General features: G+C 40.9%; 1 long non-coding RNA gene and 1 pseudogene across 1 annotated transcript; one reads left to right on the top strand and one right to left on the bottom strand.

Annotated features, from left to right (window-relative positions):
- Window positions 1–5,473: 5,473 nt before the first annotated feature.
- Window positions 5,474–12,945, bottom strand: LOC121547246. Its single transcript, XR_005996506.1, has 2 exons — window positions 12,878–12,945; window positions 5,474–9,084 (listed from the first exon to the last, which is right to left on the bottom strand). It is a non-coding gene; the product is annotated as an uncharacterized LOC121547246 (long non-coding RNA).
- Window positions 12,946–13,187: 242 nt separating this feature from the next.
- LOC121546987 lies at window positions 13,188–14,271 on the top strand (annotated as a pseudogene).
- The last annotated feature ends 3,741 nt before the right edge of the window (window positions 14,272–18,012 follow it).

Genomic DNA, 18,012 nt, shown 5'->3' with positions numbered 1-18,012 from the left:
TCTACCTTGCTCAGCCACTCTGACACAATGCTAGGAACTCAGGACAGAACAAAATCACCTATCATGTGATCTACTCTCCTACCAGCTTAACACCCTCTTTTGTCTGGCCATGTAGGTCACAGCCCTAGTGATCCATCCTAGTGTGTAACGCTCATGTGGTTCCAATGCCGTAGTTGGTTGGAGCATGTGTTGTGGGTTCCATTCAGTGCTACTTAAGTCGTTTTTTGGTGTATCTGTACTTTACTTTACTATAGATATTTTTTAAAACTTTTACTTCACTACATTCCTAAAGAAAATAATGTACATTTTACTCCATACATTTTCCCTGACACCCAAAAGTACTCATTACATTTTGAATGCTTAGCAGGACAGGGAAATGGTCCAATTCAAACACTTATCAAGAGAACACCCCTGGTCATCCCTACTGTCTCTGATCTGGCGGACTCACTAAACACAAATGCTATGTTTGTAAATGGTGTCAAAGTGTTGGAGTGTGCCCCTGGCTATCGATAAATTAAAACAAAACAAGAAAATTGTGCTGTCTAGTTTGCTTAATATAAGTAATTTGAAATGATTTATACTTTTACTTTTGATACTTAAGTATATTTTAGCAATTACATTTACTTTTGATATTTAAAACCAAATACTTTTAGACTTTACTCAAGTAGTATTTTACTGGGTGACTTTCACTTTTACTTGAGTCATTTACTATTAAGGTATCTTTACTTTTACTCAAGTATGACAATTGGGTACTTTTCCACCACTGGTTCCATTCCCACATGGATCAGATATTACTATGAATGTGCTAACTGTATGTGGTTTTGGATGTAAGCTCCTGCTAAGTAACCATATTACTATTGTCATTAGGGAGACGGTTTCCAACAGCATGCAAATAGGGGTTTCCCGTGGCTTTATTTACCAGCTTGCTCTCTGAAATGGATAGGAAACATCTTAGTATGTTTGAGATTATATATTTTTTGTCTTTTCAGCTCAGATGTAGGGCATGTAAAACATTTTGTAACCTAAAGGTATTTAGAAGCAGGCATGGTAGTACCACATTATCGATTCATCACCTGAAAAACAGAAAGACAAATAGAGGAATGACGCTCAAGCTATTATTAGACTGCTCAAAGTAAACAGAGCAAAACAATATGACATAAAACCCATCTCAAACCATTGGAATGTTATGACAATGGGGTTTCTTTAGCACTTCATAATTCTTCCCTTGCATACTTCCTATTCATTCATTTGAAAGACATCAATGAACTTGTATGAAAATAACCACGCTAAGGGCGGATTTTCATTTGCATATTTTAGGAATAATTTAACTGATGTTGCCATTGTTCTTGTCCAATGCAATGTCTCACATGAGAGGCTAGTTTCTGCGCCAGGTAACACTGAGCCACAAGGGAAATAACTACTCCAAGTTGCTTTATAAACACCTCAAATGTATTCATACAGTGTATTCGGAAAGTATTCAGACCCCTTGACCTTTTCCACATTTTGTTACGTTACAGCCTTATTCTAAAATTGATTAAATTGTTTTTTTCCCCCTCATCAATCTACATATAATACCCCATAATGACAAAGCAAAAACAGGTTTTTGGCAAATGTATTTAAAAAACAAAACAAATATTACATTTACATAAGTATTCAGACCCTTTACTCAGTACCTTGTTGAAGCACCTTTGGCAGCGATTACAGCCTAGAGTCTTCTTGGGTATGACGCTACAAGCTTGGCACACCTGTATTTGGGGAGTTTCTCCCGTTCTTCTCTGCAGATCCTCTCAAGCTCTGTCAGGTTGGATGGGGAGCGTCACTGCACAGCTATGTTCGATGTTCGATCGGGTTCAAGTCCAGGCTCTGGCTGGGCCACTCATGGACATTCAGAGACTTGTCCCGAAGCCACTCCTGCGTTGTCTTGGCTGTGTGCTTAGGGTCGTTATCTTGTTGGAAGGTGAACCTTCGCCCCAGTCTGCAGTCCTGAGCGCTCTGGAGCAGGTTTTCATCAAGGCTCTCTCTGTACTTTGCTCCATTCATCTTTCCCTCGATCCTGACCAGTCTCCCAGACACTGCCGCTGAAAAACATCCCCACAGCATGATGCTGCCACCACCATGCTTCACCGTAGGGATGGTACCAGGTTTCCTCCAGACGTGACGCTAGGCATTCATGCCAAAGAGTTTAATCTTGGTTTCATCAGACCAGAGAATCTTGTTTCTCATGGTCAGAGTCCTTTAGGTGCCTTTTGGCAAACTCCAAGCCGGCTGTCATGTGCCTTTTACTGAGGAGTGGCTTCCGTCTGGCCACTCTACCGTAAAGGCCTGATTGGTGGAGCGCTGCAGAGATGGTTGTCCTTCTGGAAGGTTCTCCCATCTCCACAGAGGAACTTCGACCTCATGGCTTGGTTTTTTGCTTTGACATGCATTGTCAACTCTGGGACCTTATATAGACAGGTGTGTGCCTTTCCAAATCATGTCCAATCAATTGAATTTACCACAGGTGGACTCCAACCAAGTTATAGAAACATCTCAAGGATGATCAATGGAAACAGGATGCAGTCTCATAGCAAAGGGTCTAAATACTTCTGTAAATCAGCTATTTCTGTTTTTTATATTTAATACATTTGCAAAAATGTCCAAAAACCTGTTTTCGCTTTGTCATTATGGGGTATTGTGTGTAGATTGATGATGATTATAATTTTTTTGAACAAGGCTGTAACGTAACAAAATGTGGAAAAAGGGAAGGGGTCTGAATACTTTCCGAATGCACTGTAGTTTGTCATACATTTTAATTTGTGAATGCCCTGTACCAAAATAATACAAATATTAATCAGTATGTGACTGTGACATTACAGAAATTGGCATGTCTGTTTATTTTTGCCGTCATGTTATGAAAAGAGAAATTTGAAGGAAAGCTGTTTCGTAAACTGTGAGTAACCTTAGCAACACTTTTGATAAACTGTTGTCATTATGGTGGTTATATTCTAAAATTAATTTTAGAGGTAAGAAGGGCATATGGCATGGATCTTGTTCCTAATACGAATAAGTTCATTATAAATTACTTTTCCAACTGTTTTCCATGGAGTAATAACAAGCTATCAGTTATGTCATTACCCATTATCCTGCGTTTTAATCAATAAAGTGTAGAAGAACTCAAATGTTTCATTCGGTATTTGCTAATGTGCTTGTACATGTACAATTGGGACAACAACTGGGAAATGGGGATAGCAAGTGAAATTTTCAAAGTCATTGGGCGGTCAGAATGTACCATTCAATATGAGCATAATTTTTTTGTCTGGTTCCATTCCGTCTCCCTGGTTGTTATCTGTTGTAATTCTACAGGCATCAGTCTTGTGATTACTGCCTGGAGCTGGAGACTTGACCGGCTTGGAGCCAAAGGTGCTCCGACCAAGCAAACTATCCTGTGTAGCCAATCAGAGGGCCAGAGGAATTGCGTTGTTATCTAGTGAATGGTGCACTTACTTTGATACCATGTTTATTAGTCTTTTGGTAACTAAACTACAATATCATATGGATTTTTCTAATGTAATGTTTCAGTTTTGTACTGTATTTCAGATAAAATGACCTGATGATATCCAATACAGAATGACAAAATACTTCAAACCAAAAAGATAAATCACCACCTTTGATGCACAGTAAACACCATGCATACCACTATCTACAGTACATCGCTCTACCTTACCAAGTCATTCTACAAAGTCATCACTTCATGAAGCATGGACTAAAATATTGAAAAATTACCATCACGCATACATAATATACGGGTTGGCATATTTCGTGGGTATATTTATGGGGACCATTGGGGAACACTGCACAGTTAGTTAATCTGCTTATGGGACATGGCTTATGCCTATAATGCTGCAATTAACTGCTGTGCCGAGAGATCATTGGTTCTGGTACAGTATGCTGCACATCGACTTTCATGGTGGTGTAGACAGACAGTGCATGCATTTTAGTAAAAGTGGATTAGTCTTACTGGGGCCCACTTTGAAGGTGCCTGAAGGTGCCTAATTTGAGAGTGAATTCGATTGGCTTTTTTCTCTCGGTTGGAGGCCCTGGAGTATTAGCTACTCCTGCTTGGCTGAGCACAGCACTCTCCCTCTGTCTGTGAAGCCGTCTGGTGTGAGGTGTCAGAGGCCTGGCAACTCATTCAGCATGTAGTGGGATTCAAATCTTGAACACCCCCTCATTAGTAGTACGAGGCCCTCACTCCAGCAGGTTTTTTTTTACGTGTCTTCCGCACAGAGTTAGATGGCCCCTTCTAAAAGCGCCACTCCACAGCTTTCAGACTCCTTATTTCCCCTCTCTGATTATTTTACCCTCAATCTTTCCACACCCCAACACCTAAGCCTCTAATGGTCCGACCGCTGCATTTAATTATCCATCTATTATCAGCCCACCGCCAGCACCTTTACCATGAAATCCCCCTTTTCCTCTCACTCTCCTACAGGGCTCTGGATTATATTGCATCCACATCCACCCTGATGGTGCACACATTAAGCCTTCCGGTCTCTCTGGGTCTCAAAGCACATTACTTAAGACCGGGCCTGGGCTCGCTTGACTTGCGCTCTCCAAAAAGGCCTCCTGTCGCGTTCAAAGGCGAAATGCAGGTGGTCGAGCACAGTGTGTAAGAGTGAGACAGCAGTGGTGTCAGTGAATATCAGAGCGAAGCTGCAGCCCTGATAACATGTGATAGCAAAGCATGTGAGGCCTTGGCGAACTGCGTGCACACTTTACAGAGTTTAAGAAACTGTAGGTCAAGGTCTGGGATCTACATGGGCAATTAGCTTTTGGAAGGGAGGCTGTCTTTACCATGATGTGAAGTTTAACTGCAATTGAAGATGACCGAAGGAAGGGTTGGTGCAGGCAGACGTAAGCATCATGCGTCAGATTACCTTTCTGTCTCCAACAACAGCTAGAGACAGAGATAACACACCAGGACAGGCATCCTCAGAGGGATCCAGCTCATGTCACACTGCTTTCACTCAGGTCCAGTCCTGTGTAACACATCAAGGTCCTTACAGCTTAGACCTGCAAGTTTACTGTGTTTGAATCTTGTCAAAGACACATAGGAATTTGGAAATCAAGCTTTTAAAGTCGTTGGCTGTTGATGTTTGATCAACCTATATTGTGAGCCTGTAAGACCTGTGTGGAATACACCTCAATCAGTATAATTTTTCTGCAAAAGCAACAATTTGCAATTTTATCTACATCTCACACACACAGCCAGTGAACATGTAGGAATGTCAAGTTGACATGAGCAGAAACTTGAGCCTTCCTATGGTCAGGAACTGACAGGGAGCACAGAGGGAGGATCTGCATATGGTTATTAATACATAGAGCACACATATCCTCATCTGGAGCACCTGTAGTGTGGCTATGAGGGAGTTTAGTCATAGACATGTCCTGCATGATATACTAAGCATGAAGTACACAGAGAAATAGATCATTGCAATTATACAAAAAAAATGTTTATATTATAAAGAAGGAAGCACAGAACAAAAACAAAGCCATTTGAGTTCACTGAAGTGTTAAGCAGAAACCAGGTTATGTAATTTAAATATTCATGTCAATATGAAGAAGAAAGGAGCATGAGAGAGAGAGAAGCTCCAGATGTAATGAAGGAAGGAACTCAAAGAAAGGCATCAAAGACTAAGACAGAAAACACTTAATTCCCCCAAAGGCCAACTTCCAAAAGGCTCCTCCACAAAAAAACTATAAAGAGCAAGAACAGCTACAGTGTCTGCTTCAGAAGAAATCCTTGTATGTTTTTGGAGAGTTTTCCTCCAATAAAATATTGCTTCCAGAAGATTATTTCACGATCAATGCTGAACAGGAAGCACATATTTTGCAATAGTGTCTTCTTGATATGTCCTTGTATCAGGAAGAAAAGGTCTGGGGTTGTCCAATAGTTGGCCTCCTCACAAAGTACAAGAGCTCTCTGATGCCAAAGCCTTGTTGCTGATTGACTGTGATTTAGGCTCCTGAAATTACCTCCAGCTTTGTCGACATAGTTGCCTTGATGTCAAAATGAAGGGAAGTTAATGGACCGAAGAACTATGCATATCCATCCCCACCAACCTTAGTATCAGAAAAGAGCAGCAGAGGCTTCCATAGGGGAAACGAGATTGTTGAGATTCCTGCCATATCTGTATGGCTCCATGCTTGTGTAAGACAAAGTGTATAGTACATTTACATAACTTCTGAGTATAAACTCTCTGAAGATAACCCTTTAAATCTGCGTGATTAGATTGAGCTATAGCCAATTTCCCTTATATTCTGAAACCGTCAGACACTTGAGTTTGATTAGGTGAAATTCCTTTGGTTTCACAGATATCATGCTTTGCCTCCTCCATAATTAAGTTGCTGATCTGAAGTTGTTCCATCCTCCTCTCCTTCTCCAGATGTCAGCCATTTGAATGGGCACAGAACTCAGATCAGAGCAAACAAACCATAAAACAAAAGAATAAGCTTCAGGACTTCTAGGAACTGGGGATGTCAATATTTGATCAATCTGCCTCTTTCAAGACAGTCCTCTTATTCACTGCTTATTGTTTCCTATGTACTCAATCCATTCAACAGCAGGTTTTTATTCCATGTGATCTTGTGTGGGTAAACATAGTTGTTGAAACGCCATGTCACTGTTACCTGAAATAAAATATGATGTAAACAGCTGCCAACACCATTCAGGGTTTCATGAATGTATGATTATCACAAATGTTGTCTTTCGCAATGCCTCAGTGTGTGTTTGCGAGCATGCGATGTGCTTGCATGCGTGCGTACAAGCATGTGTAGGTGACGTCATATGCATTCAGTTGAGTTTGTGTATGTTTCCTACCCCTTGGAGCAAGTGATGGAGCCGCCATCCCCATCCAGGAACGCCCAGAGAGAACAAAGGGCCTCTTTCAACCAACACTTATAATGCCAATGTCCCACGCCCACACCGTCAGGAAGACACCCAGACTTACGGAACCAGAACCCCACAGCCTGGAATCATTATGGAATGTTCTGATACTGTAGCCTACGTCCACAGCAGTTAAGCATTCACATGAAAATCCTCAGGGGGGAAATTATCGAATGAAAAACCTAGCACCGCATCTGCCCGGAAACTGTCTCCCCTGCAGTCTCAGCAAAGCTGTGTTTCACACACTAAAATCGCTCCCATCTCCATGCCTTGTGTTTTGCATTGAGTGGATGATATCCTGTTCGTTTCCCCTCCTTCTTAAGCCAAGTACTGCATACAACTCCCTGGCTAGAATACAAGAATACAATAACATTTTAGGGGGATGGTTGGTTCGCTGTGCTTAGAACAATATTTTAGTTCCAGCAGCTACCCAGAGAGCTCAGGGGGACTACAGGCTAGGACTACCAGGCCAGTGTCTTGCCAGGAGTTTCCCAGGACTGGTCTGTGGAGGGAAAAACCATAGTGGATCTGACAGACTCCACAGTCTTATCTATTCAGTCCTGAGGGAAGAGGAGGTTAGAACAATATGCAACACAGAGACGAACCCCGATATCCCACATAAATCTGAATATCATGAAAATCCCTGACAGGGTATGCACGTTAAAAGAAATTTTTTTAGTGTCCTTGTGATAGTATCTAACGTAGAAACATATGGTCTGTGTAGAGGTCTGTTGAAAATGTCATGAAGTTATTACATTGGAACACAGTATATCAGAGGTGTCAAACAATGTTCCAGTAGGGGGCACACACCTGCTTATTTTCATCCTGACACTTGGAGCTGACACTGGTTTTACATATTCCTCCAGTGGAGCTATTGTAGTTGCACAATGCTTATTATGTAATGCATACAGTAGTTGAGTTTCTCTACGAAATAATATATAAACAAGGTCATCTGACACCTGTGACGTTTCATTGGCCAATCAGAGACAAGTATGAGCACCAGTCTGAAGCCTCAACATAATTTACCACCTCAGGACACCCAGGTAAAGAGGGTAATTTGAGCACCTCCCTTGTCAATGATTAAAGCCATACTGACTCACAACAGGAATAAAAAAAAAAATTAACAAATAAAACATTCACTCCTTAAAGGACCCCAGGATAAAGACGCTAAACATTGTCCACACTGAAAGCTATAAGAAAAGCATAGAAATGGCCCATCCATACATACAATATACCTTAATCCTCAGCTGTAGGTTAGCTACATAGGCCTCCTGTACACAAGTCACGCATGATTATGTATGGAAACTCAGAGAATAAACTATTTTGATGAATTACAAACACCCTTGTGATCAGTATTGGAGATGCAGAAATGTTTGACAAAAGCGCTTCATGTTTAAATGAGGCAAACAAGCAGCAGCACTATATTTGTGTTCATTTTGGTGAGTCAATTGTCTTTCAACTATTACTTTAAGTGCCAATACCACTTTTCAATGGTCATTCATTGCCAACATCCATTTCATACTAACCTTATTTTACATAGCTCTTTTCTCCTTTAGATAACAGCTTTCATCCCACCTTTCAGTCACAAAAGCAAACACGTTCTCCAATCAGGTGACAAATCATCAATATTAAGCAATACATTTTTTTCATGATATTATATCATACTAAATGTACCATAAACAGAGACCCAAATACCTTTTTCTGTCATATCAAATCATAACATAATGCATTATATTATATAATACCATACACCGAGATCCTGTTCTTTGCTTAGATCAATGAGTGAAGTCTTCCCTCTATGGCTATTCCTTCCCCTCCCTCTGTTGTGCCCTTCCCTGTTGCAGGACTCTTAACAGCTCTGAGCGTTTTGGTAGCTTTGGGTGGCCTCTCCAACTTCACTAGTTTCTCCTTCTTTACCGTTGTCTCCTCCTTCTTTAGAGTCTCTCCTAAAGTCTCCTTGTTCTCCGACCCCTCCCCCTTGTCACCTTTGACCTTTCTCAACTTGTGCTTGCCCTTTACCGGGGGTGCAGAAGGTAAGCGAGGCCTTGCTAAACTCCAGGGGAAAGATGCCCACATCTCCGTCGAAGCGGTTCTTGCCCACCTGGAGGGACCTCCGGGCGGGGCACGTCACCAGCGTCTTCTCGTTGTCCACCTCCTGGCTGGTGGTAGACAAGGGTTCAAAGGTTACTAGTACCAACACACAATGGTTAAAAATACATTGGTGACAGTGTGTGTGGTCTTGCCACTGCCTGTGGTTCCTGGAGGGGAAAGAAAATATGAGAGGTATGGTAAAGTTAGTTAGAGGCACAATCAACATAGCCTGGGAGCAGGCGGATCATTTGCTTAGTTTTACTTCTGTTTTGACTTCCACAGCGAAGCAATATTCTCACTCAGTCTAGTCTCAGGTAAAAAATCAACCCCCCATTTGAAGCATATTCTTCCATAGCTACCTATATACTTCAGTGTAGAACAACATGACCAAATGTCAATGTGCATGTCAGGTGTATCAAATCAAGCACACAGCCATGCAATCTCCATAGACAAACATTGGCAGTAGAATGGCCTTACTAAAGAGCTCAGTGACTTTCAACGTGGCACTGTCATAGGATGCACCTTTCCAATAAGTCACTTCGTAAGATTTCTCCCTGCTAGAGCTGCCCCGGTCAACTGTAAGTGCTGTTATTGTGAAGTGGAAACGTTTAGGAGCAACAACGGCTCAGCCGCGAAGTGGTAGGCCACACAAGCTCACAGAACGGGACTGCCGAGTGCTGAAGCGCATAAAAATTGTCTGTCCTCGGTTGCAAAACTCACTACCGACTTCCAAACTGCCTCTGGAAGCAACGTCAGCACAATAACTGTTTGTCGAGAGCTTCATAAAATGGGATTCCATGGCCGACCAGCCGCACACAAACCTAAGATCACAATGCGCAACGCCAAGCGTCGGCTGGAGTGTTGTAAAGCTTGCCGCCATTGGACTCTGGAGCAGTGGAAACGCGTTCTCTGGCAGTCCTACGGACGAATCAGTGTTTGACGGATGCCAGGAGAACGCTACCTGCCCCAATGCATAGTGCCAACTGTAAAGTTTGGTGTAGGAGGAATAATGGTCTGGGGCTGTTTTTCATGGTTCGAGCTAGGCCCCTTTAGTTCCAGTGAAGGGAAATCTTAACGCTACAGCATACAATGACATTCCAGACGATTCTGTGCTTCCAACTTTGTGGCAACCGTTTGGGGAAGGCCCTTTCCTGTTTCAACATGACAATGCCCCCGTGCACAAAGCAAGGTCTATACAGAAATGGTTTGTCGAGATCGGTGTGGAAGAACTTGACTGTCCTGAACAGAGCCCTGACCTCAACCGCATCCAACACCTTTGGGATGAATTGGAATGCCGACTGCGAGCCAGGCCTAATCGCCCAACATCAGTGCCTGACCTCACTAATACTTGTGGCTGAATGGAAGCAAGTCCCCACAGCAATGTTCCAACATCTAGTGGAAAGCCTTCCTAGAAGAGTGGAGGCTGTTATAGCAGGAAAGGGGTGGACCAACACCATATTAATGCCCGTGATTTTGGAATGAGATGTTTGACGAACTGGTGTCCACATACTTTTGGTCATGTAGTGTACATAAAAAATACTTTACCTGATAGCAGAAGGAGATCTCTCTCTCGAGATGTCACCAGCTGTCTACTACCTTGAAAAGGGTGCAATTGTGGCCTGCAATTCAGGGGCTTTCCTGCATGTGGGCATTCCTGCATCTGCAGGAACCTCTCTTTATACTTCTATTGGTCCATTTTTAAGCTAGGACAGGCAGGACAAGGGGGCGCTCCAGTAAAGTAATGCTAGGGCTGTCCCTGACAAAAAAAAAATATCGGTCGACCAAGAGTTGTCTGTTATTTTGATTTTAACTTGTATTTTTCCATATATAGACACATCCTATGTGTTTTAATCAAATTAACCACATGCACTGAGCAAGTCTGATAATTAAGACACACAAATGACTAGAGGGAGTCTGATCGCAAGTGATTTGATTGTGCTGGGCCGGCTCAGACTTGCTATGACTGTGTGACTTGCACCCGTTGTCTCTCTCTCCTCCCTGCTGCAGCGACCACCACAGAACATCATCAGTGTTTATCGCGCTGTCTGTGTTGCTGAAGCTGCAACATAATTACAGCCTTTTCTGACCGAAAGGTTCTGTTACCGAAATCGGATGCACGTGACCAATAGGGCCTGACCTATAGCAAATCATAATTGCATCAATAAATTGGTTATAACAAACTCTGAACACCGTAACAACAAAATGGATGCAGAGCACGTGACAAATAAACTCAAAACGGGAGAATGTTTACTGGTTGCTCAGGAGGTAAAGGGGAAGTCAGATAGATACATTTGACTAGTTGTGGAAAATACTAGAGATCAAGAAAAATAAGGTAAAGATTAAGCGCTGAGTGAATATTATGTGTGCCAAACAGCTGATGTTAGATTACAATACAAAAATATTGACCGTTTGGAACAATGTAAACAACACTAAATAAATTCTAAGACTACCAGAGAGTCCGTTCTAACGTTTCTTTTGTTAAGCCTTTATTACGGCAAAGACTAAAAACAGTCGCATTCATTAATTAATTTCCGAAATGGAACGGTTTATTTCTTGTTTACGCTAATTATTCAAGAGTCGCTTTGTTATTTTATTTTAAAACTAAAATGCTTTATTGCATTTCAAATCATTAATGACTCGTATGCTGTGTGACATGTTTGAATGAATGATTGATACAGTAGCCTATATAAGTATTGAAATATAGGTAAGTATAGTTACGTATTAAGACTAAGCAGGATGCGCTCTTAGGCCTACAGCTCGATCGATTGTGGTTATACAAGGCTGCTATACTAAGTCTACTAATGATAATCATAATAGTAATAATAACAATAAAGGTTATCAAGAAAAAGGAGGTTTATTATTACTATAAATTAAAATTTTCAGACAATTCGGAACAGTGTAAACAACACTAAATTAATTATAAATAATACCAGAGAGACTGTTCTAACGAAAAAAAAAAGTGTAAAGCCTTTATTACAGCATAGCAAATATTAAAAACAGCTGAATTTGTGAAATTGTTTATCCGACTTGTTGTGTTTGCGTGAGGCTTCGTGCTCACGGAATCAGTAGGCTATTGAACAAACATTCAAACAGGCAACAGAAGCAGGATCTGTCTTATTTCTGTAGATATATATATATATATATTGATGATTTATAAAGCCAGGCACATTTAACAGTTAGGCTATTGATTATAGACCTAATTAAGTTGGGGTTTCCTCTCCACACTTTTCTTAGACAATAAGGCAAGGGCTTTCTCATCTCCTCATTCTGCTGCTGCCTCAGGCATTGTTCTCAACACCAATATGCTGCTTCACTTTGCTATTATGCATTTAGCAACATGGGCGCGTTCATGCAGGAATTGGGTGCTCGAGGGGGGGCGTTCATGCAGGAACCAATGGGATGCTCGAGAGGGGGTGTCCCACATGCAGGAACGTCCGAATTGCGGGCTGCAGTTGAACACTTGACTACCTTAAATACGTGATTGGCAGGCGTGATCAGCAGGGCTGGTAGCATGATAGCACACAGATTTTGATTGGTTTACAGATTAGTACTAGGTGGCATTTGCCTGTCCAGCTAGCGAATATAAAAGTATGTATTTTGGACAAATGTGCAAGAATTGACATAGCCAAAAATGAAAATGTGTTAAGAATAAATAAATATACACAATATGTTTTTAAAAAACTCCCTCGACAGAGCTCGATCATCTCGAAAAACTAAAGCAGATCCAACCACGTCCCACCACCTATAACGTTAACTAGCTAGCTAGGTTGAGATAGCTATAACCTTGAAGTGATATGCATTCCCGCATACATGCATTCAAACTAAACAAAAATCGCACAAGTTTTATGATAACTAACCAACCTTTTCTTACATTTCTTCGGCATTTTTTCTTGCATGCAGACTTTTGGTGCGTTATAAAAATACGTCCGTGTGAAACATAGCTATCAAACAAGTACCTTATCGCGTGCACAATTTATATAAAGATAGCACTTTTGTTGTAATTTTTAGAACGATTAATCTATTTATATACATATTTGATAATATTTTCATCAAAAATCCATCTCAAATTCATCATAACATGATTGAATGTATAAATCAATTCTAAATATATTGATTCCTGTATACGTGTTTCTGCCCGGAATTTTTTATTGACGGACTGCGTATTCTTCACATGCCCGTCAAATCGTCCTTTAGCCAGCCAGTCCATTGAAATTAAACAGTAAAAATTGAAATGTCTATAGATGTCCACTTAAAGTATTTATCTATATTGCAAAATTACAACTAGATGCACCCCGAGTCGCTTCCTACAAAGTGTTCTGCAAAACGGGGTGGGTCGGTATGTCTGTCAACTGAAGCGCATCTCCCTCATCTTCTCCAAGAATGGATAGAGCTCTCTGGGGGCCAGGTAAGTCTCATAAAGCTAGCTGGGCCAATGTGGTTATTATCTAGGTAGTAGCCACTGTAATGTGTTTGATTCATTAAAATAACGTTAAATAACTTACTAATGGTGAATAGACAGACTATGACACCCCCTGCAACGCAGCAACTGATGATTCATCAACAAATACTTTCTTAGGGAGTTCATCGAAGAAGGAGTGGTGGATTTTGCCAAAAATAATCCTGGAACCGTAGTCTACGTGTCTTCTCAGTTCTGCAGGATTCCTACGATAGTTGCAGAATATTGTAAGTGTGGATTGCATGATATTTTGAATGGAGAAATGTGTTGCTCAAGTTCAGGTCACTGTATTAAATCTGGTTCTACCCATATCAGAATGCACTGCTACAGTAATGAGCTCATCATATTTGTGTTGATGCGTTAAACAAACATTCCGTTAGCTGGTGTTAGAACCAAGATGTTGCTCATCAGGTACTCTGTCAGTGATTGTGATTCAGGAGTGCAGACCAATCCCATAGTGTAGAATTTGTGATTCATTTACATCCTTTGTGGTTCTTGCACTTTGGATATTCATGTTATGCAGATCATGTTTTATCGAAACATCCCACATCTTGAGGAATCGTGCCTTGTGTTTTCCTGCAGTAAACGGCAATGTGAAGGAAGAGGCCATCATAAGCAAGACGTCTCAACAGATCGTAGAGCTGATAACCAAACTGACCAACCAGCCTGGCCTGGATATCATCCGTATCCGCAAGCCCATCCACACAGACACCCTACTCCCTTAATAGTGCAGATAGATTGTAACTTACATCAATATAATTGTCTACATCACTTCCAATCCCCCATATTTTCTCGCATATATATATATATATATATATATATATATACATACAGTTGAAGTCGGAAGTTTACATACACTTAGGTTGGAGTCATTAAAACTTGTTTTTCAACCACTCCACACATTTCTTGTTAACAAACTATAGTTTTGGCAAGTCGGTTAGGACATCTACTTTGTGCATGATACAAGTAATTTTTCCAACAATTGTTTACAGACAGATTATTTCACTTATAATACACTGTATCACAATTCCAGTGGGTCAGATGTTTACATACACTAAGTTGGCTGTGCCTTTAAACAGCTTGGAAAATTCCAGAAAATGATGTCATGGCTTTAGAAGCTTCTGATAGGCAAATTGATATCATTTGAGTCAATTGGAGGTGTACCTGTGGATGTATTTCAAGGCCTACCTTCAAACTCAGTGCCTCTTTGCTTGACATCATGGGAAAATCAAAAGAAATCAGCCAAGACCTCAGAAACAAAATTGTAGACCTCCACAAGTCTGGTTCATCCTTGGGAGCAATTTCCAAACACCTGAAGGTACCACGTTCATCTGTACAAACAATAGTATACAAGTATAAACACCATGGGACCACACAGCCGTCATACCGCTCAGGAAGGAGACACATTCTGTCTCCTAGAGATCAACGTACTTTGGTGCGAAAAGTGCAAATAAATCCCAGAACAACAGCAAAGGACCTTGTGAAGATGCTGGAGGAAACGGGTACAAAAGTATCTATATCCACAGTAAAACGAGTCCTATATCGACATAACCTGAAATGCCACTCAGCAAGGAAGAAGCCGCTGCTCCAAAACCGCCATAAAAAAGCCAGACTACAGTTTGCAACTGCACATGGGGACAAAGATCTTACTTTTTGAAGAAATGTCCTCTGGTCTGATGAAACAAAAATAGAACTGTTTGGCCGTAATGACCATCGTTATGTTTGGAGGAAAAAGGGGGATGCTTGCAAGCCGAAGAACATACATCCCAACCGTGAAGCACGGGGGTAGCAGCATCATGCTGTGGGGGTGCTTTGCTGCAGGAGAGACTGGTGCACTTCAAAAAATTGATGGCATCATGAGGAAGGAAAATTATGTGGATATATTGAAGCAACATCTCAAGACATCAGTCAGGAAGTTAAAGCTTGGTCTCAAATGGGTCTTCCAAATGGACAATGACCCCAAGCATACTTCCAAAGTTGTGGCAAAATGGCTTAAGGACAACAAAGTCAAGGTATTGGAGTGGCCATCACAAAGCCCTGACCTCAATCCTATAGAAAATGTGTGGGCAGAACTGAAAAAGCGTGTGCGAGCAAGGAGGCCTACAAACCTGACTCAGTTACACCAGCTCTGTCAGGAGGAATGGGCCAAAATTCACCCAACTTATTGTGGGAAGCTTGTGGAAGGCTACCTGAAACATTTGACCCAAGTTAAATGATTTAAATGCAAAGCTAACAAATACTAATTGAGTGTATGTAAACTTCTGACCCCCTGGGAATGTGATGAAAGAAATAAAAGCTGAAATAAATAATTCTCTCTACTATTATTCTGACATTTCACATTTTTAAAATAAAGTGGTGATCCTAACTGACCTAAGACAGGGTATTTTTACTAGGATTAAATGTCAGGAATTGTGAAAAACTGTATTTGGCCAAGGTGTATGTAAACTTCCGAATTCAACTGTACATACATACAGTGAGGGAAGAAAGTATTTGATCCCCTGCTGATTTTGTATGTTTGCCCACTGACAAAGAAATGATCAGTCTATAATTTTAATGGTAGGTTTATTTGAACAGTGAGAGACAGAATAACAACAAAAAAATCCAGAAAAACGCATGTCAGGAATGTTATAAATTGATTTGCAGTTTAATGAGGGGAAATAAGTATTTGACCCATCTGCAAACATGACTTAGTACTTGGTGGCAAAACCCTTGTTGGCAATCACAGAGGTCAGACGTTTCTTGTAGTTGGCCACCAGGTTTGCACACATCTCAGGAGGGATTTTGTCCCACTCCTCTTAGCAGATCTTCTCCAAGTCATTAAGGTTTCGAGGCTGACGTTTGGCATCATTCAGATGTTCATTGGCAAACTTCAGACGGCCCTGTATATGTGCTTTCTTGAGCAGGGGGACCTTGCGGGCGCTGCAGGATTTCAGTCCTTCACGGCGTAGTGTGTTACCAGTTGTTTTCTTGGTGACTATGGTCCCAGCTGCCTTGAGATCATTGACAAGATCCTCCTGTGTAGTTCTGGGCTGATTCCTCACTGTTCTCATGATCATTGCAACTCCACGAGGTGAGATCTTCCATTTGCGAATAATCTCACCAACTGTTGTCACCTTCTCACCAAGCTGCTTGGCGATGGTCTTGTAGCCCATTCCAGCCTTGTGTAGGTCTACAATCTTGTCCCTGACATCCTTGGAGAGCTCTTTGGTCTTGGCCATGGTGGAGAGTTTGGAATCTGATTGATTGATTGCTTCTGTGGACAGGTGTCTTTTATACAGGTAACACGCTGAGGTTAGGAGCACTCCCTTTAAGAGTGTGCTCCTAATTCCAGCTCGTTACCTGTATAAAAGACACCTGGGAGCCAGAAATCTTTCTTATTGAGAGGGGGTCAAATACTTATTTCCCTCATTCAAATGCAAATCAATTTATAACATTTTTGACATGCGTTTTTCTGGATTTTGTTGTTGTTATTCTGTCTCTCACTGTTCAAATAAACCTACCATTGATATTATAGACTGATAATTTCATTGTCAGTGGGCAAACGTACAAAATCAGCAGGGGATCAAATAATTTTTTCCCTCACTGTATACATATAAATACATATACATACATATATATATACATATCCTTTATTACTTTCCATCCCCACCACCCCTTCCCTAATTGGAGCAAACCAGTGAACAACAACACCCAGGCCTCCACTTCCAGCCTATACATACTACACACATTCCACGGACACAGTCAATCCCACAATAATTATATATTTTTTTGTTTCTACTCCTGAACCTCTACCCTCAGCCTCTCCGATCATTTTCATGATGTCCATCCGGTTTGCTTCTATATGCCAACTGTGCTCTTTCACAAAAGCTCTCAACCTATAACCTATATTCTTATTATGGACACATTATGCTTTACATTAGTTATCTTGTTGTTGTTAGTTGTTGTTAGTTGTTATTAGTCCCATCCTTCAACTCCATTCAACACCACCCATCTATCTCTTAACACCATCCATATTGGATTTCTATTTGCCATATATTTTTCAACTGTACTGTGATGTTTCACAAAAGTTCTGAACCCTTCTATTCTCATTGTTTCTACAGATTGTAAATTGAAAATAAACATTTCTGCTAAAAGTATTATTATATTATTGATCAATTGACTATGACTTTTCAGATCACCCAGTAGTGCTATCTGCAGGGTTAGCTCCAGGTAAATATTGCAATCCTTTAGCCATTATATTGGGGATTGTATCCCCCATATAAATAACATTCTATTGGTAGCAAGAATTTTGTATAATAATTTAAATTGAAAGATTTGATGTTTTGAATCCGGCATCATTTTGCGTATCAGTTCATAAACACTATGCCATGGAATCGGGACGTCAAAAATCTCTTCCCAACTATTTAGCAATCTATATGGGACGGCTGTCAATCCTTTGGTCCTGAAATGAAACTGGTATACTTTTTTATTTATCATAATTTTCTTTAACCAATTATGTTCTTTAATGCAGGGCCGACAGACAAGTTCCTTACTTTTTCCC

Source organism: Coregonus clupeaformis, chromosome 31 (genome assembly GCF_020615455.1).
Source record: "Coregonus clupeaformis isolate EN_2021a chromosome 31, ASM2061545v1, whole genome shotgun sequence".
NCBI lineage: Eukaryota > Metazoa > Chordata > Actinopteri > Salmoniformes > Salmonidae > Coregonus > Coregonus clupeaformis.
This window is presented reverse-complemented; position numbering and strand designations above follow the sequence as displayed.